This window comes from Pseudophryne corroboree, chromosome 8 (assembly GCF_028390025.1).
Source record: "Pseudophryne corroboree isolate aPseCor3 chromosome 8, aPseCor3.hap2, whole genome shotgun sequence".
NCBI classification, from domain to species: Eukaryota; Metazoa; Chordata; class Amphibia; order Anura; family Myobatrachidae; genus Pseudophryne; species Pseudophryne corroboree.
The window spans coordinates 484,764,650-484,787,032 of record NC_086451.1 but is presented as its reverse complement, the minus strand read 5'-3'; the positions used below and the strand labels follow the sequence as shown (position 1 = coordinate 484,787,032).

General features: G+C 48.3%; 1 protein-coding gene across 3 annotated transcripts in view; it reads right to left on the bottom strand.

Annotated features, from left to right (window-relative positions):
• The window catches only part of LOC134949667 (syntaxin-3-like), a 100,434-nt gene extending 78,295 nt beyond the window's left edge, over positions 1-22,139 (bottom strand). Inside the window, exon 1 of one of the 3 annotated variants that reach the window (XM_063938413.1) lies at positions 21,731-22,139. The gene's annotated coding sequence lies outside the window, so the exon portion shown is untranslated. Of the gene's footprint in view, positions 1-5,945; positions 6,148-21,036; positions 21,382-21,730 lie in introns of those variants that run through there. The other 2 variants (XM_063938412.1, XM_063938411.1) reach the window with 2 other exon arrangements.
• Positions 22,140-22,383: the final 244 nt, after the last annotated feature.

The window sequence follows — 22,383 nt, the reverse complement described above, 5'->3', positions numbered from 1 at the left end:
ACGCCACAAACCCCTTCCTTTCTGGAAGGATTGCGAGGCATTCCAAACAAAACTTAAGTACCCGTGATCGGAGAACTCTACAAACTTTACCTCTGAAGGTAAAGTGCTTGAGGACTCCTTAACAAAAAACCTGTCTATTCTAGATCTGCGCTGACCACAAAAGTAAGTGTACCCCGTGAGGTCTGGTTGATGTTTAACGTGTACATCAACCATACCTGCCTGACTAGCCATACTAACTAAAAAATTCTCATCATAGCCCAGCCTCAGTCCTCCGGAGCCTCCCCTGTCTTTTGGCCTAATGATGGCGTTGAAATCGCCCCCAAAGATGACTTGCTGGGCCGTGAAAAGAAAGGGTTTAACCATTTCAAAAAGACATTTCCTATCCCAGCGAGACTGGGGGCCATAGATATTGATAAGCCTAAGGTTATGTCCTCTTAAAGTGACATCCAAAATCATACACCTTCCCACTTGTAACTCAACAACCTTGCGCACGGTTACCATGTCGGTAAAAAGTACCGCCACCCCACCGTACGGCTCAGCAGCAAGAGACCAAAAAGAGGGCCCGCGCCTCCACTCACTTTTAGCTTTGTGAAGGGCTGCTAATCTGTTGATCTGGGTCTCTTGTAAGAACAAGATGTCCACGTTCTGGTTGTCAAAAAACTCAAAAGCCAGATATCGAGCACGTACGGATAACACGGAAGCCACATTCATTGTGGCACATCGAATAGGATGGGGATCCATGGTTCCAGATTGTTGAAATGGACTATGCACATACATTACTCTAGTTATCACCACCACCCCCACCACCAACACCACAATCCATACATGCCACCCCATTCACTTCCTCAATCACCACCACATCCACACCCGCACCAGCCTCTTTAGGACCAGGGTCAGGGGGTTCCTTTGCATCCAGTGACCCAGGGCCAGACACATTATTTTGATTGCTCTGACTCTCAGATTCACTCTCTGCCTCTTTGCCTATCACCATCACTTCCTCCTCAGCAGCAACCACCTCCAAACCTACCTCCTCATCCTCAAACAGTGGCTTCCCAAACTCCTCCTCCTCTTTTCTTTGCTCCAATTCAATCCCTATTGGATCCCACTCTAAACTTTCTGCTGCAACATCCTCTATTTCACTGTCTGTATTCCCTTCTCCCTCCTCCCTCCTTCTCTTCCCTACCATCTTAATTACTTCTTTCCTTTCTTTGTTCTTTCTTCTCTGTCTTCTAGGTTTAAGTCTTGGTTCCCCTTTTTCTAGAACCACTTCTCCCTCATCTTCCTCATCTGTCAATACGCCAAACCTATTTGAAAGAATCACCTCTTCCTGCACTTTCCTCTTTGTTGTTTTTACACCTTTTTTTCCCACCTGAAACCAGGATTGGGACTGGGATTGAGGCTGTGATTGGCCCTGAGGCTGAACTTTGCATCCTTCTGACACTATTTTGCCAATTTCCCATGACATTTCTTTCTCTTTGTTCACTTTAACTACTCCACCCCTAGTAATTCCCATTTCTGAACTACTACCTTCCTCAAAATTCATGCAACCCCTGTTGTTATGATTTGCCATGGGGCAACGACTGTAGGGATGTCCCATCTCCCCACAAAGGTTACATTTCACCTTATTACATGTTCTAGAAGTATGTCCACTCTCCCCACACATCGAACATTTCACACCCCCACAGTCACCACTGAGGTGGCCAGCCTCACCACACTTAAAACATGTCCTTGGTTGACCAGTATAAAATATCTGCACCCGGTCTCGACCTATGTACGCAGCAGATGGAATATGACGCACACCGGTCTCCCCAGGATACAGACGTACACTGGCCAACCAAGCACCTCCCCACACCCCCATTGTGTGGTCCGTTTTCCTAATGTCAGATTGCAATTCACATTGCCTGCTTAACCAAAACCTGATATCTTCCATAGGTATAGATTCATTGCGGACCAGGATGGTCACTTTTATGTCATTTTGCTTCTCCATCAAATCCGCCTCATACTTACAGTAACCATTCTTGTCCTTGTTTACAGACCACTTTCTCCAAAAAATAAACAATGTTTGCTTATTATAAAAGCTGACATCATACTCAACAGATTTTATAGGGTGAATACAGGCATATAAATCTCTGTAAGTAACCCCAAGAGAAAAAATTAACCTTAGAAAATCAGTCTTAGGTGGGGGTCACCATCACCCACCCACCTAAACTGTACTAGGTTCCGTCTCACTCTCTGGCCACCACTACCACCACCAAATCTTGTATCCTTATTTCCAGAATTTTTCCCCATATCTGCCGCCTTCTGTGCATAAGACATTTCATCAGGGTTAGGCTTACCCGCACTCCCTCCACCCTCTGTCACTGAAAAAGAAACAAGAGGAGCTAAATTTACATTTTCACTTTGCAGTTTACCCCCCACATTTCTCTAACGTCCTAGTGGATGCTGGGGACTCCGAAAGGACCATGGGGAATAGCGGCTCCGCAGGAGACTGGGCACAAAAGTAAAAAGCTTTAGGACTACCTGGTGTGCACTGGCTCCTCCCCCTATGACCCTCCTCCAAGCCTCAGTTAAGATTTTGTGCCCGAACGAGAAGGGTGCAATCTAGGTGGCTCTCCTGAGCTGCTTAGAGTAAAAGTTTAAAAAGGCGTCTTAATTATCCCTTACTTGGACGATCTCCTGATAAGGGCAAGGTCCAGAGAACAGTTAGAGGTCGGAGTAGCACTATCTCAAGTAGTACTACGACAGCACGGATGGATTCTAAATATTCCAAAATCGCAGCTGATTCCGACGACACGTCTGCTGTTCCTAGGGATGATTCTTGACACAGTACAGAAAAAGGTGTTTCTCCCGGAGGAGAAGGCCAAGGAGTTATCCGACCTAGTCAGGAACCTCCTAAGACCAGGCCAAGTGTCAGTACATCAATGCACAAGGGTCCTGGGAAAGATGGTGGCTTCTTACGAAGCGATTCCATTCGGCAGATTCCACTCAAGAACTTTTCAGTGGGATCTGCTGGACAAATGGTCCGGATCGCATCTTCAAATGCATCAGCGGATAACCCTGTCTCCAAGGACAAGGGTGTCTCTCCTGTGGTGGTTACAGAGTGCTCATCTCCTAGAGGGCCGCAGATTCGGCATTCAGGATTGGGTCCTGGTGACCACGGATGCCAGCCTGAGAGGCTGGGGAGCAGTCACACAGGGAAGAAATTTCCAGGGCTTGTGGTCAAGCATGGAAACGTCACTTCACATAAATATCCTGGAACTAAGGGCCATTTACAATGCCCTAAGTCAGGCAAGACCTCTGCTTCAGGGTCAGCCGGTGTTGATCCAGTCGGACAACATCACGGCAGTCGCCCACGTAAACAGACAGGGCGGCACAAGAAGCAGGAGGGCAATGATGGAAGTGGCAAGGATTCTTCGCTGGGCGGAGAATCATGTGATAGCACTGTCAGCAGTGTTCATTCCGGGAGTGGACAACTGGGATGCAGACTTCCTCAGCAGACACGATCTTCACCCGGGGGAGTGGGGACTTCACCCAGAAGTCTTCCACATGATTGTGAACCGTTGGGAAAAACCAAAGGTGGACATGATGGCGTCCCGCCTCAACAAAAAACTGGACAGATATTGCGCCAGGTCAAGGGACCCTCAGGCAATAGCTGTGGACGCTCTGGTAACACCGTGGGTGTACCAGTCAGTGTATGTGTTCCCTCCTCTTCCTCTCATACCAAAAGTACTGAGAATCATAAGAAGGAGAGGAGTAAAGACTATACTCGTGGCTCCGGATTGGCCAAGAAGGACTTGGTACCCGGAAATTCAAGAGATGCTCACGGAAGACCCGTGGCCTCTACCTCTAAGAAAAGACCTGCTCCAGCAGGGACCATGTCTGTTCCAAGACTTACCGCGGCTGCGTTTGACGGCATGGCGGTTGAACGCCGGATCCTGAAGGAAAAAGGCATTCCGGATGAAGTCATCCCTACCCTGATCAAAGCCAGGAAGGATGTAACCATACAACATTATCACCGTATTTGGCGTAAATATGTTGCGTGGTGCGAGGCCAGGAAGGCCCCTACAGAGGAATTTCAACTGGGTCGTTTCCTGCATTTCCTGCAAACAGGACTGTCTATGGGCCTCAAATTAGGGTCCATTAAGGTTCAAATTTCGGCCCTGTCAATATTCTTCCAAAAAGAACTGGCTTCTGTTCCTGAAGTTCAGACGTTTGTCAAGGGAGTACTGCATATACAGCCTCCTTTTGTGCCTCCAGTGGCACCTTGGGATCTCAATGTAGTTTTGGGATTCCTAAAATCACATTGGTTTGAACCACTCACCACTGTGGACTTAAAATATCTCACATGGAAAGTGGTAATGCTGTTAGCCCTGGCTTCAGCCAGGCGTGTCTCAGAATTGGCGGCTTTATCCTATAATAGCCCTTACCTAATTTTTCATACGGACAGGGCAGAATTGAGGACTCGTCCTCAATTTCTCCCTAAGGTGGTTTCAGCTTTTCACTTAAACCAGCCTATTGTGGTGCCTGCGGCTACTAGGGACTTGGAGGATTCCAAGTTGCTGGACGTAGTCAGGGCCCTGAAAATATATGTTTCCAGGACGGCTGGAGTCAGAAAATCTGACTCCCTGTTTATCCTGTATGCACCCAACAAGCTGGGTGCTCCTGCTTCTAAGCAGACGATTGCTCGTTGGATTTGTAGTACAATTCAGCTTGCACATTCTGTGGCAGGCCTGCCACAGCCAAAATCTGTAAAAGCCCATTCCACACGGAAAGTGGGCTCATCTTGGGCGGCTGCCCGAGGGGTCTCGGCTTTACAACTTTGCCGAGCAGCTACTTGGTCAGGGGCAAACACGTTTGCTAAATTCTACAAATTTGATACCCTGGCTGAGGAGGACCTGGAGTTCTCTCATTCGGTGCTGCAGAGTCATCCGCACTCTCCCGCCCGTTTGGGAGCTTTGGTATAATCCCCATGGTCCTTTCGGAGTCCCCAGCATCCACTAGGACGTTAGAGAAAATAAGAATTTACTTACCGATAATTCTATTTCTCATAGTCCGTAGTGGATGCTGGGCGCCCATCCCAAGTGCGGATTGTCTGCATTACTTGTACATAGTTATTGTTACAAAAATCGGGTTATTGTTGTTGTGAGCCATCTTTTCAGAGGCTCCTTCTGTTATCATGCTGTTAACTGGGTTCAGATCACAAGTTGTACGGTGTGATTGGTGTGGCTGGTATGAGTCTTACCCGGGATTCAAAATCCTTCCTTATTGTGTACGCTCGTCCGGGCACAGTATCCTAACTGAGGCTTGGAGGAGGGTCATAGGGGGAGGAGCCAGTGCACACCAGGTAGTCCTAAAGCTTTTTACTTTTGTGCCCAGTCTCCTGCGGAGCCGCTATTCCCCATGGTCCTTTCGGAGTCCCCAGCATCCACTACGGACTATGAGAAATAGAATTATCGGTAAGTAAATTCTTATTTTTTATCCTTTCCTTCTGGAATGTCTTTAGAATTATTTTTCTTTACTTCTGCACTGATTAACGACAATGCTTCCTTCACCCTGGCAGGAGCTGGAATGTTCCCATACATTGACTCTGCAACTACTTTTTCACCAGCATCCAAAGTCTCTGGATCTAGAGCTGGCAGACCTTGAGCCAAACCATCAGTTATTACAGTTTTCCTCACTGCCATTCCCACACCTCCCTGCACTTCTTTGGACACAGCCTGCACAATTACACTAGGACCTGCATCAGATTCAAGCAAAATGTTAACAGGCTCATCCTCCATGCCACCCTGCGCCCTGCATAGACCCGACGCCGGATCCTGCCCTCCGGTCCTCACCGGCCTGTCACCTATAACAGCATTTTCATTACTGCTACCATTGCCCGGCACCTTGGAAGCCACGGGTAACCCCCGGGAATCCCCTCCTGACAACACCTGCACAGATCTTACCTTGCTTGGTGCACCACCAGGGATTCCCGAGCCGCCGTCTGCTCCCCTCGCCTCTGCTTCCGTCTCCATAGCAGCCGATGATGCTGTATCCAGAAAAACCACAGCCTCTTCCTGGACAGTCACACTCTGGAGCTCATCAATAGCTGGGGATTCCTCCATCTCCACACCCTCTTCCTTTTCCAGGTGAATCAACTCCTTTGATAAGGGTGTAACCTGATTTCTATGCACTGCAGTTAACTCCTTCCCTGCTGGTATGGAAACCTTTGCCTTTTTTTTCTTTCCTTCAGATTCCTTCAGAGATGTAATTCTGCCCTTTATATTACACATGGTTGCTTGTATTTCATCCATTTCACCCTGGATCCTGACCCGCTCCAAATTGCCAATTGTATTACTTTCTCTTGCGAGCATAATACCGGGATTTAAGTTTAGCAGCTTCTGCCATTAATTCCTTTAGGCCTAAATGGACCCAGTAATCTTCCTCTGAAACATCATCATCACAGTCTGAGTCCTCTGTATCTGAGATATCTTCTGTTACATTGACATTAACCCCTTCCTTGCCTGGAGGCTCAGCCGCTGTGGCGACTGTACCGTCCCCACCAGTAAACTTACTGGCAGAGGTGCCTTCCACAGGCTTAGGGGTACACAATCTTCCTGCCGATCCCTGCTGCTTCACAGGGGCTCCGGCAACACTGCTGGTACTCCTTGTAATCCGTGGCTGGCTGGCTGATTCCACCGTCCCTTCCTGTCCCCCAACCCCTACAGCTGGGGAAGGGGGTGGCGTGAGGGATGCCTGCCCCTTCTTCATACCTCTGGGACCCGAAGGCAGCAGCCCCAGGCCCGGGCCTTCCACCTGCTGAAACTTCCACTCTCCCCCTGCTAAGAGCAGCAACTCCTGCCCAGGAATCCTGCAGGGGGGCGGGCACTCTCACTCTGCTGCACTGCTAGGCTCTGGAGCTCAGGAGCTCCTGCACATACGTCTGCACACCAGGAGAGAGCAGTAGTATATGTGCCTGGGTTACACCAGGTGAGAGCAGTAGTATATGTGTCTGGGTTACACCGGGAGAGAGCAGTAGTATATGTGTCTGGGTTACACCGGGAGAGAGCAGTAGTATATGTGCCTGGGTTACACCAGGAGAGAGCAGTAGTATATGTGCCTGGGTTACACCGGGAGAGAACAGTAGTATATGTGCCTGGGTTACACCGGGAGAGAACAGTAGGGTATGTGCCTGTGTTACACCGGGAGAGAGCAGTAGTATATGTGCCTGGGTGACATCGAGAGAGAACAGTAGTATATGTGCCTGGGTTACACCGGGAGAGAACAGTAGTATATGTGCCTGGGTTACACCGGGAGAGAGCAATAGTATATGTGCCTGGGTTACACCGGGAGAGAACAGTAGTATATGTGCCTGGGTTACACCGGGAGAGAACAGTAGTATATGTGCCTGGGTTACACCGGGAGAGAGTAGTAGTATATGTGTCTGGGTTACACCGGGAGAGAGCAGTTGTATATGTGCCTGGGCATGTTTTTATTTATGCACAGCTTCCATTTTATAACAAGATATAAACATTATAATCATATTTACAATTATATACATAATAAATAAATAGAGATCATTACATCATGATATTTACCGTTTACATAACTCAAATATGTTTTCCATCACTTTATCATACTTTCATTTTAAACATTTTCCTTGATCCACATAATTTCTGTGAATCCATTTCAGGAAACCCCCCCAACATTTCCCACTTAGCTGACTCAACATTTAACACACATTTATCCATCTATCATAAACCCTCCACCTCTATACACTCCCACATTTATCCACAATCCTACCTTCATTCATACCATTCACCCTCCATACATACCGGACTACCAACAAATAATTATAACTAGAGTAACATATCTGCATATTTTAAGGTGTATGCAAACCCCTTCTTTAAAAAAATGAAACAGCAAAACCTAATCAGCTGAGAAAAAGTGACCAGGACAGAAAAGAACCTGAGACTGAAAAGAAGATATCTTCCACCACCCACTAAGGGGGTTTCAACTGGCGCCACAATCTGGACCAGCTGACAGTGTCCAATCTCTTCTTCTCCAGATCCATCATCCGACTCACCTCATGAAGAATACGACCCACCACCTCTTCACAGGGAAGGACTTTTCCTCTCAAACTAACCAGACACCGTGCCTGCCACGTGTGGAACCTAACCGCTAAGCTGACTAAAAAAATTGTGCCTAAATCAAAGCCCCCATACCCTTTGAATGCCCCGTAGACCCATTCCGGGTAACTGAGCCCCGAAAGGCAAGGGATGCCTATGGCACCCGACACTGTTTTGTAAACCTTTATGTTAAAGGGACATCTACAGAAGAAGTGGTCCATGGTCTCCTCCTCCCCTTGACATTCCTCCCGTGGGCAAACACGTTCATCGGCACTTCTAAATTTGATGTTTCCCCTAACATAAAGCTTCCCTTGAAAAGAGAACCAGGCAATATCCCTAAACTTCAGAGGCACCCTCTGGGAATTTACCATATTCAATCCTTCTGTGAGAACATTACCTGGGCAGTCTTTCAGGGCCAATGGGACATAAAAGTGGGAACACAAGACCCTCTTCCCCAACTCCTTTCTCGAGAGATCTCTTATATCACCCACCTGCAGGCCCCATCGCCAAATCACTTTCAGACACTGGATCACATAGATCGGGAGGTAGCCTCTCTGAGCCCGAAAAATTCTCAGTCTGCCATCCTGTAACCATACTCTAATAAAGGGAGACACCCATTCCCTAAAGCCATTTACCCACCGAGGGGGCGTCTCTAAGCAGAGACCACCGACATTTAGCTTTAAAAAAGCTGTTACAAAGAAGACTACGGGGTTTACCATATCCAAGCCCCCTTCTGCCCTCGGTCGGTAAGTGATACCTCTTTTCACAATGTTCATCTTGTTCCCCCACAAAAGTAGAAAAAACAAGGAATTCATTCTAGTCCACAAAGATTGTGGCAAAAAACATACATAGCTGACATACAAAAACATTGGGATCAGGTAAGTTTTACACAGGTCCACCCTTTCCCTCAGAGAGAACTTCCATCCTATCCAGCTCTTTACTTTACGGGTTGCACCATCCAGTTTCCCGACCCAATTTGTACTTGCATAGTCACCATGATCAAATTTGATGCCCAAGATTTTTATACATTGACTGGCCCTGGGGAGGCTGTCCGGAAGATCAAACTCATTGCCTTCCTCCCCCATCCAGAAAGCTTCACACTTGTCCTGATTGATTATGGAACCCGAAGCACTTGAATATTCCATGATCAGTTGGTCTACATCACATGCCTCTGCCACCGATGACAGGACTACTGTGACATCATCAGCATAGGCTACTACACTCAAAGGAAACTCTGGGTTCAGCTGCACCCCTTCCAACATGCCTCCCTCAACCCTTCTTATAAAAGGATCGATTGCAAAGACATACAAAAGAGGGCTCAGGGGACACCCCTGACGAACACCAGAGTCTACCGGAAATGCAGGCCCTACCCAACCATTCACAAGTGGGAAGCTCTCGGCCTTTTTATACAAAACTTTCAACCAATTTACCGCCCTTATAGGGAAACCATACCTTTCAAGTAAGGCCCACAGGTACTCATGATTGACCCGATCAAAAGCCTTAGACTGATCCAATGCCAGCAGAAACTTATTCAACTTTCCAGCCCTGCACCTTTCAAGAGCCTCCCGGACACCAAGGACAGCAGTAAAGGTACTGCGGCCCTTTACAGTACAGTGCTGGGAAGGCGAAAGTACAAGCTCTGAAAATTCCCTTAGCCTGTTGAAAAAGATTTTTGCCAGAATCTTTCTGTCCGTATTGAGAAGAGCGATGGGGCGCCAGTTCTCAATATGGACCGGGTCCTTACCTTTGGACAGCAAAATAAGAGCTGACTGTCTCATGGAAGGAGGGAGTTCACCCTCACCCAGGCTAGTATTATATACTTCCGTAAGACGAGGAGCCAGGATATCTGAGAATTCTTTATAGAATTCAGCTGTTAAACCATCTGGTCCTGGAGATTTTTTGGGAGTTAACCCGCCAATTGCCTCTCTGACCTCCTCCACACCTATTTCGCTGTTCAAACAATCAAAAGAAGCATCTGGCTCCACAAGACCAGGTGTCTCCCTCAGAAATGCCTCCATCGTTTCTCTGTCAAGTGCCTTCGCAGACAAGAGTTCAGCGTAATAGGACCTGATGACTTTAAGGATGCCTTCCTCACCCTTCTGAAGCACACCCTCTCCATCAACAAGCCCTCTTATCTCTTTAACATCAATCCCCCTTCTACAACTCTGGTAGGGATCCGGGGAGTGGTAATTTCCGTAATCCCTCTCCAAAATCAAAGAAGATAGACGGCTATACTGATGTTCTCTCATTTGTGATTTCACCCGGGAGATTTCCCCACTATCCCCCTGTTCAGAGATCAGGAAATCTAATCTCCTTCTTAGAGTATAGTAGGTATTTTTTTTAACCAAGTTTCTTTTGACTACTAGCCTCCTGAAAAGACTTCGGGCTCTCTTTTTTACTTCCTCCCACCACTCCGATCTACTCCAACCAGCCTCCAACAGTGACTCCTGCGCCTGAAAAAACTCCCTGAAAGACTGTCTCACTTCCTCTTCCTTGAGAAGCTCAGCATTCAGACGCCACAAACCCCTTCCTTTCTGGAAGGATTGCGAGGCATTCCAAACAAAACTTAAGTACCCGTGATCGGAGAACTCTACAAACTTTACCTCTGAAGGTAAAGTGCTTGAGGACTCCTTAACAAAAAACCTGTCTATTCTAGATCTGCGCTGACCACAAAAGTAAGTGTACCCCGTGAGGTCTGGTTGATGTTTAACGTGTACATCAACCATACCTGCCTGACTAGCCATACTAACTAAAAAATTCTCATCATAGCCCAGCCTCAGTCCTCCGGAGCCTCCCCTGTCTTTTGGCCTAATGATGGCGTTGAAATCGCCCCCAAAGATGACTTGCTGGGCCGTGAAAAGAAAGGGTTTAACCATTTCAAAAAGACATTTCCTATCCCAGCGAGACTGGGGGCCATAGATATTGATAAGCCTAAGGTTATGTCCTCTTAAAGTGACATCCAAAATCATACACCTTCCCACTTGTAACTCAACAACCTTGCGCACGGTTACCATGTCGGTAAAAAGTACCGCCACCCCACCGTACGGCTCAGCAGCAAGAGACCAAAAAGAGGGCCCGCGCCTCCACTCACTTTTAGCTTTGTGAAGGGCTGCTAATCTGTTGATCTGGGTCTCTTGTAAGAACAAGATGTCCACGTTCTGGTTGTCAAAAAACTCAAAAGCCAGATATCGAGCACGTACGGATAACACGGAAGCCACATTCATTGTGGCACATCGAATAGGATGGGGATCCATGGTTCCAGATTGTTGAAATGGACTATGCACATACATTACTCTAGTTATCACCACCACCCCCACCACCAACACCACAATCCATACATGCCACCCCATTCACTTCCTCAATCACCACCACATCCACACCCGCACCAGCCTCTTTAGGACCAGGGTCAGGGGGTTCCTTTGCATCCAGTGACCCAGGGCCAGACACATTATTTTGATTGCTCTGACTCTCAGATTCACTCTCTGCCTCTTTGCCTATCACCATCACTTCCTCCTCAGCAGCAACCACCTCCAAACCTACCTCCTCATCCTCAAACAGTGGCTTCCCAAACTCCTCCTCCTCTTTTCTTTGCTCCAATTCAATCCCTATTGGATCCCACTCTAAACTTTCTGCTGCAACATCCTCTATTTCACTGTCTGTATTCCCTTCTCCCTCCTCCCTCCTTCTCTTCCCTACCATCTTAATTACTTCTTTCCTTTCTTTGTTCTTTCTTCTCTGTCTTCTAGGTTTAAGTCTTGGTTCCCCTTTTTCTAGAACCACTTCTCCCTCATCTTCCTCATCTGTCAATACGCCAAACCTATTTGAAAGAATCACCTCTTCCTGCACTTTCCTCTTTGTTGTTTTTACACCTTTTTTTCCCACCTGAAACCAGGATTGGGACTGGGATTGAGGCTGTGATTGGCCCTGAGGCTGAACTTTGCATCCTTCTGACACTATTTTGCCAATTTCCCATGACATTTCTTTCTCTTTGTTCACTTTAACTACTCCACCCCTAGTAATTCCCATTTCTGAACTACTACCTTCCTCAAAATTCATGCAACCCCTGTTGTTATGATTTGCCATGGGGCAACGACTGTAGGGATGTCCCATCTCCCCACAAAGGTTACATTTCACCTTATTACATGTTCTAGAAGTATGTCCACTCTCCCCACACATCGAACATTTCACACCCCCACAGTCACCACTGAGGTGGCCAGCCTCACCACACTTAAAACATGTCCTTGGTTGACCAGTATAAAATATCTGCACCCGGTCTCGACCTATGTACGCAGCAGATGGAATATGACGCACACCGGTCTCCCCAGGATACAGACGTACACTGGCCAACCAAGCACCTCCCCACACCCCCATTGTGTGGTCCGTTTTCCTAATGTCAGATTGCAATTCACATTGCCTGCTTAACCAAAACCTGATATCTTCCATAGGTATAGATTCATTGCGGACCAGGATGGTCACTTTTATGTCATTTTGCTTCTCCATCAAATCCGCCTCATACTTACAGTAACCATTCTTGTCCTTGTTTACAGACCACTTTCTCCAAAAAATAAACAATGTTTGCTTATTATAAAAGCTGACATCATACTCAACAGATTTTATAGGGTGAATACAGGCATATAAATCTCTGTAAGTAACCCCAAGAGAAAAAATTAACCTTAGAAAATCAGTCTTAGGTGGGGGTCACCATCACCCACCCACCTAAACTGTACTAGGTTCCGTCTCACTCTCTGGCCACCACTACCACCACCAAATCTTGTATCCTTATTTCCAGAATTTTTCCCCATATCTGCCGCCTTCTGTGCATAAGACATTTCATCAGGGTTAGGCTTACCCGCACTCCCTCCACCCTCTGTCACTGAAAAAGAAACAAGAGGAGCTAAATTTACATTTTCACTTTGCAGTTTACCCCCCACATTTCTCTAACGTCCTAGTGGATGCTGGGGACTCCGAAAGGACCATGGGGAATAGCGGCTCCGCAGGAGACTGGGCACAAAAGTAAAAAGCTTTAGGACTACCTGGTGTGCACTGGCTCCTCCCCCTATGACCCTCCTCCAAGCCTCAGTTAAGATTTTGTGCCCGAACGAGAAGGGTGCAATCTAGGTGGCTCTCCTGAGCTGCTTAGAGTAAAAGTTTAAAAAGGCGTCTTAATTATCCCTTACTTGGACGATCTCCTGATAAGGGCAAGGTCCAGAGAACAGTTAGAGGTCGGAGTAGCACTATCTCAAGTAGTACTACGACAGCACGGATGGATTCTAAATATTCCAAAATCGCAGCTGATTCCGACGACACGTCTGCTGTTCCTAGGGATGATTCTGGACACAGTACAGAAAAAGGTGTTTCTCCCGGAGGAGAAGGCCAAGGAGTTATCCGACCTAGTCAGGAACCTCCTAAGACCAGGCCAAGTGTCAGTACATCAATGCACAAGGGTCCTGGGAAAGATGGTGGCTTCTTACGAAGCGATTCCATTCGGCAGATTCCACGCAAGAACTTTTCAGTGGGATCTGCTGGACAAATGGTCCGGATCGCATCTTCAAATGCATCAGCGGATAACCCTGTCTCCAAGGACAAGGGTGTCTCTCCTGTGGTGGTTACAGAGTGCTCATCTCCTAGAGGGCCGCAGATTCGGCATTCAGGATTGGGTCCTGGTGACCACGGATGCCAGCCTGAGAGGCTGGGGAGCAGTCACACAGGGAAGAAATTTCCAGGGCTTGTGGTCAAGCATGGAAACGTCACTTCACATAAATATCCTGGAACTAAGGGCCATTTACAATGCCCTAAGTCAGGCAAGACCTCTGCTTCAGGGTCAGCCGGTGTTGATCCAGTCGGACAACATCACGGCAGTCGCCCACGTAAACAGACAGGGCGGCACAAGAAGCAGGAGGGCAATGATGGAAGTGGCAAGGATTCTTCGCTGGGCGGAGAATCATGTGATAGCACTGTCAGCAGTGTTCATTCCGGGAGTGGACAACTGGGATGCAGACTTCCTCAGCAGACACGATCTTCACCCGGGGGAGTGGGGACTTCACCCAGAAGTCTTCCACATGATTGTGAACCGTTGGGAAAAACCAAAGGTGGACATGATGGCGTCCCGCCTCAACAAAAAACTGGACAGATATTGCGCCAGGTCAAGGGACCCTCAGGCAATAGCTGTGGACGCTCTGGTAACACCGTGGGTGTACCAGTCAGTGTATGTGTTCCCTCCTCTTCCTCTCATACCAAAAGTACTGAGAATCATAAGAAGGAGAGGAGTAAAGACTATACTCGTGGCTCCGGATTGGCCAAGAAGGACTTGGTACCCGGAAATTCAAGAGATGCTCACGGAAGACCCGTGGCCTCTACCTCTAAGAAAGGACCTGCTCCAGCAGGGACCATGTCTGTTCCAAGACTTACCGCGGCTGCGTTTGACGGCATGGCGGTTGAACGCCGGATCCTGAAGGAAAAAGGCATTCCGGATGAAGTCATCCCTACCCTGATCAAAGCCAGGAAGGATGTAACCATACAACATTATCACCGTATTTGGCGTAAATATGTTGCGTGGTGCGAGGCCAGGAAGGCCCCTACAGAGGAATTTCAACTGGGTCGTTTCCTGCATTTCCTGCAAACAGGACTGTCTATGGGCCTCAAATTAGGGTCCATTAAGGTTCAAATTTCGGCCCTGTCAATATTCTTCCAAAAAGAACTGGCTTCTGTTCCTGAAGTTCAGACGTTTGTCAAGGGAGTACTGCATATACAGCCTCCTTTTGTGCCTCCAGTGGCACCTTGGGATCTCAATGTAGTTTTGGGATTCCTAAAATCACATTGGTTTGAACCACTCACCACTGTGGACTTAAAATATCTCACATGGAAAGTGGTAATGCTGTTAGCCCTGGCTTCAGCCAGGCGTGTCTCAGAATTGGCGGCTTTATCCTATAATAGCCCTTACCTAATTTTTCATACGGACAGGGCAGAATTGAGGACTCGTCCTCAATTTCTCCCTAAGGTGGTTTCAGCTTTTCACTTAAACCAGCCTATTGTGGTGCCTGCGGCTACTAGGGACTTGGAGGATTCCAAGTTGCTGGACGTAGTCAGGGCCCTGAAAATATATGTTTCCAGGACGGCTGGAGTCAGAAAATCTGACTCCCTGTTTATCCTGTATGCACCCAACAAGCTGGGTGCTCCTGCTTCTAAGCAGACGATTGCTCGTTGGATTTGTAGTACAATTCAGCTTGCACATTCTGTGGCAGGCCTGCCACAGCCAAAATCTGTAAAAGCCCATTCCACACGGAAAGTGGGCTCATCTTGGGCGGCTGCCCGAGGGGTCTCGGCTTTACAACTTTGCCGAGCAGCTACTTGGTCAGGGGCAAACACGTTTGCTAAATTCTACAAATTTGATACCCTGGCTGAGGAGGACCTGGAGTTCTCTCATTCGGTGCTGCAGAGTCATCCGCACTCTCCCGCCCGTTTGGGAGCTTTGGTATAATCCCCATGGTCCTTTCGGAGTCCCCAGCATCCACTAGGACGTTAGAGAAAATAAGAATTTACTTACCGATAATTCTATTTCTCATAGTCCGTAGTGGATGCTGGGCGCCCATCCCAAGTGCGGATTGTCTGCATTACTTGTACATAGTTATTGTTACAAAAATCGGGTTATTGTTGTTGTGAGCCATCTTTTCAGAGGCTCCTTCTGTTATCATGCTGTTAACTGGGTTCAGATCACAAGTTGTACGGTGTGATTGGTGTGGCTGGTATGAGTCTTACCCGGGATTCAAAATCCTTCCTTATTGTGTACGCTCGTCCGGGCACAGTATCCTAACTGAGGCTTGGAGGAGGGTCATAGGGGGAGGAGCCAGTGCACACCAGGTAGTCCTAAAGCTTTTTACTTTTGTGCCCAGTCTCCTGCGGAGCCGCTATTCCCCATGGTCCTTTCGGAGTCCCCAGCATCCACTACGGACTATGAGAAATAGAATTATCGGTAAGTAAATTCTTATTTTTTATCCTTTCCTTCTGGAATGTCTTTAGAATTATTTTTCTTTACTTCTGCACTGATTAACGACAATGCTTCCTTCACCCTGGCAGGAGCTGGAATGTTCCCATACATTGACTCTGCAACTACTTTTTCACCAGCATCCAAAGTCTCTGGATCTAGAGCTGGCAGACCTTGAGCCAAACCATCAGTTATTACAGTTTTCCTCACTGCCATTCCCACACCTCCCTGCACTTCTTTGGACACAGCCTGCACAATTACACTAGGACCTGCATCAGATTCAAGCAAAATGTTAACAGGCTCATCCTCCATGCCACCCTGCGCCCTGCATAGACCCGACGCCGGATCCTGCCCTCCGGTCCTCACCGGCCTGTCACCTATAACAGCATTTTCATTACTGCTACCATTGCCCGGCACCTTGGAAGCAACGGGTAACCCCCGGGAATCCCCTCCTGACAACACCTGCACAGATCTTACCTTGCTTGGTGCACCACCAGGGATTCCCGAGCCGCCGTCTGCTCCCCTCGCCTCTGCTTCCGTCTCCATAGCAGCCGATGATGCTGTATCCAGAAAAACCACAGCCTCTTCCTGGACAGTCACACTCTGGAGCTCATCAATAGCTGGGGATTCCTCCATCTCCACACCCTCTTCCTTTTCCAGGTGAATCAACTCCTTTGATAAGGGTGTAACCTGATTTCTATGCACTGCAGTTAACTCCTTCCCTGCTGGTATGGAAACTTTTGCCTTTTTTTTCTTTCCTTCAGATTCCTTCAGAGATGTAATTCTGCCCTTTATATTACACATGGTTGCTTGTATTTCATCCATTTCACCCTGGATCCTGACCCGCTCCAAATTGCCAATTGTATTACTTTCTCTTGCGAGCATAATACCGGGATTTAAGTTTAGCAGCTTCTGCCATTAATTCCTTTAGGCCTAAATGGACCCAGTAATCTTCCTCTGAAACATCATCATCACAGTCTGAGTCCTCTGTATCTGAGATATCTTCTGTTACATTGACATTAACCCCTTCCTTGCCTGGAGGCTCAGCCGCTGTGGCGACTGTACCGTCCCCACCAGTAAACTTACTGGCAGAGGTGCCTTCCACAGGCTTAGGGGTACACAATCTTCCTGCCGATCCCTGCTGCTTCACAGGGGCTCCGGCAACACTGCTGGTACTCCTTGTAATCCGTGGCTGGCTGGCTGATTCCACCGTCCCTTCCTGTCCCCCAACCCCTACAGCTGGGGAAGGGGGTGGCGTGAGGGATGCCTGCCCCTTCTTCATACCTCTGGGACCCGAAGGCAGCAGCCCCAGGCCCGGGCCTTCCACCTGCTGAAACTTCCACTCTCCCCCTGCTAAGAGCAGCAACTCCTGCCCAGGAATCCTGCAGGGGGGCGGGCACTCTCACTCTGCTGCACTGCTAGGCTCTGGAGCTCAGGAGCTCCTGCACATACGTCTGCACACCAGGAGAGAGCAGTAGTATATGTGCCTGGGTTACACCAGGAGAGAGCAGTAGTATATGTGTCTGGGTTACACCGGGAGAGAGCAGTAGTATATGTGTCTGGGTTACACCGGGAGAGAGCAGTAGTATATGTGCCTGGGTTACACCAGGAGAGAGCAGTAGTATATGTGCCTGGGTTACACCGGGAGAGAACAGTAGTATATGTGCCTGGATTACACCGGGAGAGAACAGTAGGGTATGTGCCTGTGTTACACCGGGAGAGAGCAGTAGTATATGTGCCTGGGTGACATCGAGAGAGAACAGTAGTATATGTGCCTGGGTTACACCGGGAGAGAACAGTAGTATATGTGCCTGGGTTACACCGGGAGAGAGCAATAGTATATGTGCCTGGGTTACACCGGGAGAGAACAGTAGTATATGTGCCTGGGTTACACCGGGAGAGAACAGTAGTATATGTGCCTGGGTTACACCGGGAGAGAGTAGTAGTATATGTGTCTGGGTTACACCGGGAGAGAGCAGTTGTATATGTGCCTGGGTTACACCGGGAGAGAGCAGTAGTATATGTGCCTGGGTTACAACGGGAGAGAGCAGTAGTATATGTGCCTGGGTTACACCGGGAGAGAGTAGTAGTATATGTGCCTGGGTTACACCGGGAGAGAACAGTAGTATATGTGCCTGGGTTACACCAGGAGAGAGTAGTAGTATACGTGCCTGGGTTACACCAGGAGAGAGTAGTAGTATATGTGCCTGGGTTACACCAGGAGAGAGTAGTAGTATACGTGCCTGGGTTACACCAGGAGAGAGTAGTAATATACGTGCCTGGGTTACACCAGGAGAGAGCAGTAGTATATGTGCCTGGGTTACACCAGGAGAGAACAGTAGTATATGTGCCTGGGTTACATCGGGAGAGAGCAGTAGTATATGTGCCTGGGTTACATCGGGAGAGAGCAGTAGTATATGTGCCTGGGTTACACCAGGAGAGAGCAGTAGTATATGTGCCTGGGTTACACCGGGAGAGAGCAGTAGTATATGTGCCTGGGTTACATCGGGAGAGAGCAGTAGTATATACGCCTGGGTTACACCGGGAGAGAGCAGTAGTATATGTGCCTGGGTTACACCAGGAGAGAGCAGTAGTATATGTGCCTGGGTTACACCGGGAGAAAGCAGTAGTATATGTGCCTGGGTTACCCCAGGAGAGAGCAGTAGTATATGTGCCTGGGTTACACCGGGATACAGCAGTAGTATATGTGCCTGGGTTACACCGGGAGAAAGCAGTAGTATATGTGCCTGGGTTCCACCAGGAGAGAGAGCAGTAGTATATGTGCCTGGGTTACCCCAGGAGAGAGCAGTAGTATATGCACCTGAGTTAATCTGTGAGAGAACACGGTGCAGGATACACATATGTACCCCCAGTGCCAGTTACACAAATGCCCCCACAGTGCAAGATATACATATGTACCCCCAGTGCCAGTTACACAAAAGCCCCCACAGTGCAGAATATACATATGAACCCCCAGTGCCAGTTAAACAAATGCCCCCACAGTGCAGAATATACATATGTACTCCCAGTGACAGTTACACAAATGCCCCCACAGTGCAGAATATACATATGTACCCCCAGTGCCAGTTACACAAATGCCCCCACAGTGCAGAATATACATATTCCCCCCCAGTGCCAGTTACACAAATGCCCCCACAGTGCAGAATATACATATGTACCCCCAGTGCCAGTTACACAAATGCCCCCACAGTGCAGAATATACATATGTACCCCCAGTGCCAGTTACACAAATGCCCCCACAGTGCAGAATATACATATGTACCCCCAGTGCCAGTTACACAAATGCCCCCACAGTGCAGAATATACATATGTACCCCCAGTGACAGTTACACAGATGCCCCCACAGTGCAGCATATACATATTCCCCCCCAGTGCCAGTTACACAAATGCCCCCACAGTGCAGAATATACATATGTACCCCCAGTGACAGTTACAGAAATGCCCCCACAGTGCAGCATATACATATTCCCCCCCAGTGCCAGTTACACAAATGCCCCCACAGTGCAGAATATACATATGTACCCCCAGTGCCAGTTACACAAATGCCCCCACAGTGCAGAATATACATATGTACCCCCAGTGCCAGTTACACAAATGCCCCCACAGTGCAGAATATACATATGTACCCCCAGTGCCAGTTACACAAATGCCCCCACAGTGCAGGATATACACATGCCCCCAAAGTGCCAGTTACACAAATGCCCCCACGGTGCAGGATACACATATGTACCCCCAGCAGGGCCGAAACTAGGATTTTCGGCACCCGGGGCAAGGCAGTAATTTGGCAGACCTCCCCCACCCAAAAATAAATAAATAAAATAATAATAATAAAATAAAAACTAAATAAAAAAAAGGGGGATACTACTGTACAATATTCTCCTACGTGCCTCAAATGCCCTATGCCTCACATGCCCCGCCAGCATGTTCAACTACATGCTCCTCTGTGTGTCCCCGTACATTACACTATATCACTGCACCTTATCATAACACTTCAAGACCTCAGCTACACATGCGATCGCACACTAGCAAAGCGAAAATACACTCCGCTATGGGCGGCGACTGTCTGTTCGCAGCAGTGCAAAAAAACTGCACTTCAGGCCCTTATGTACTGCAATACATTACTACACTACATACCCTATATGGTACACTACATCACTGCACTACACCCCCCTATATGCTACGCTGAATCCCCCCATCTGGGAGGCAAAGCGGAGGTTGATACTGCTAAAAGGGAGCACAGTGCGCTTCTATAGCTTGTACAGTGCACCGCACGCTAGCTGCAGCACTGCATGGCAAAAAAGAGAGTTTAAGACAGTAGCTGGCATAGGAGAGATCCTAGGTACTGGAGCTCACCCGCACAGCGTCGGAGCCAGCTGTGGGCAGACAGGTGGGTCAGATACATTGCCCTGGGAGCTGTTTCCTGTCTCACTGGATCAGCACAGCAGTGTCGGTAAAAAATAAAATAACTATGTATAGAGTGTAAGCTTGCGAGCAGGGCCTTCCTACCTCTATAACTGTTTATTAACGAGTTTTGTTATATCATTTTATTTCCAATTGTAAAGCGCAATCGAATTTGCTGCGCTATATAAAAAACTGTTAATAAATAATAATAAATAAACCTGCTCCTCTGTAACTCTTTGGCACCCCCTCAAATCCTGCACCCGGGGCACATGCCCCCTTAGCTCCCCCCCCCCTAGTTACAGCCCTGCCCCTAGTGCCAGTTACATAAATGCCACCACAGTGCAGGATATACATATGTAACCCCAGTGCCAGTTACGCAAAAGCCCCCGCAAGTGCAGGATATACATATGTACCCACAGTGCCAGTTACACAAATGCCCCCACAGTGCAGGATATACATACCCCCCCCCCCTCAGCCAGTTACACAGACAGTATGTAAATTTAGTGCAAGTCACGCGTTACTCACCGCCGCCCGGGCTCTGCTGCTGCTCCAGCTGCTGCTCCGTGTCTTTGGGCCGGGGAGGAGAGCGCCTCTACTGGCCCTCAGTCCCACTCTGCGTGGGATCTAATTACCGCCACCGCCCGGACTCTACTGCTGCTCCTGTGTCGGGGCTGGGGAGGAGAGCGCAGCGTACGCCTCTACTTCCCCTCAGCTGACTCTGCCATCCAGTGTGTGCTGCCTCCCTCTATCCCAGGGCCACTGACTGCAGCATGTTACATGTACCGCGCCGCTGCTCCACATTATTACAGAAGGCCCCGCCCTCACATAATAAAGGGTGTGGACAAAAATCAGTGGGGCCTACCGCTGGTTTCACCTGCTCCCCGGCGCCCCAGTCCGACCCTGTATATATATACATATATATGTATACATATACATATATATAACTTTGCTTGATTGGTCTTAATGAGCTAATTAACAGGGACACCAGACTCCCATTGCAGGCACAGGTAAAAATAAGCTTGGAAAAGAAATTCAGTCATGAATTATCAGCTGCTTGCAACCTCTTAGAGCAAATCAGCACAGCTACTTTCAATAAATGGTGCAAAGCAGAAAAGTCAAAACAGTCCATGCACCCTGTTTAACCTCTTTGCTGCCAATGCAAACCTTTGCACCATAAACAAACACATTTAGTTTAAACAAAACATATCATTATTTTTACCTGTGGGGTTGGTTTTAACCACTACTCAACACCCTTGGTCTGGTACTGATGCCCACGAGTTTAGCTTGGTCTGGAATTCACTAGTATGTGTGCCGCTACCTCGCGGCTGTTGGGTCCTCTGCTACGTATGGCACGACTAGCAGAAGGGCCCCACGTTGGGCGCCATTTGTAACAGGAGACTTGCTAGAATGTGCTCTGCTACAAAAATCCACCAACGACCGACTCCAGGCTTGTGCAAAAACATCAAATACCTTTTATTCAGGTAGCTCAAAAACAAAGATATACGTAAACAAAGATCACTGTCTTCAGTATAAGCTACCAAGGAGGTTAGGCCCTGCCTCACTCCCTCTTACTTATTAAGGAACCCTTCAGGTCCCGGCATGCTGACACTAGTGCCCCAGTCTTCGGGATCCCACTATCCCTAGCAGGCCTATCACCTGGATACTAATTGCCTTCAGGAGCCCTGACTCATGGGAGAGACTCTGCTTTAAACCCAGCACCCAGGTGCTGGCTGATGAAGCAGCTTCTTGGACTAAGAAGCCTATAAGACCTGGTCTTGGCCAAATGGATGGGAGCCCGGTCCATCCACACTTCCCATCCATCCTCAGGACCCTGTGTGTAGCTTACAGGTGGCAGAGTACCTCTCCTGCCAC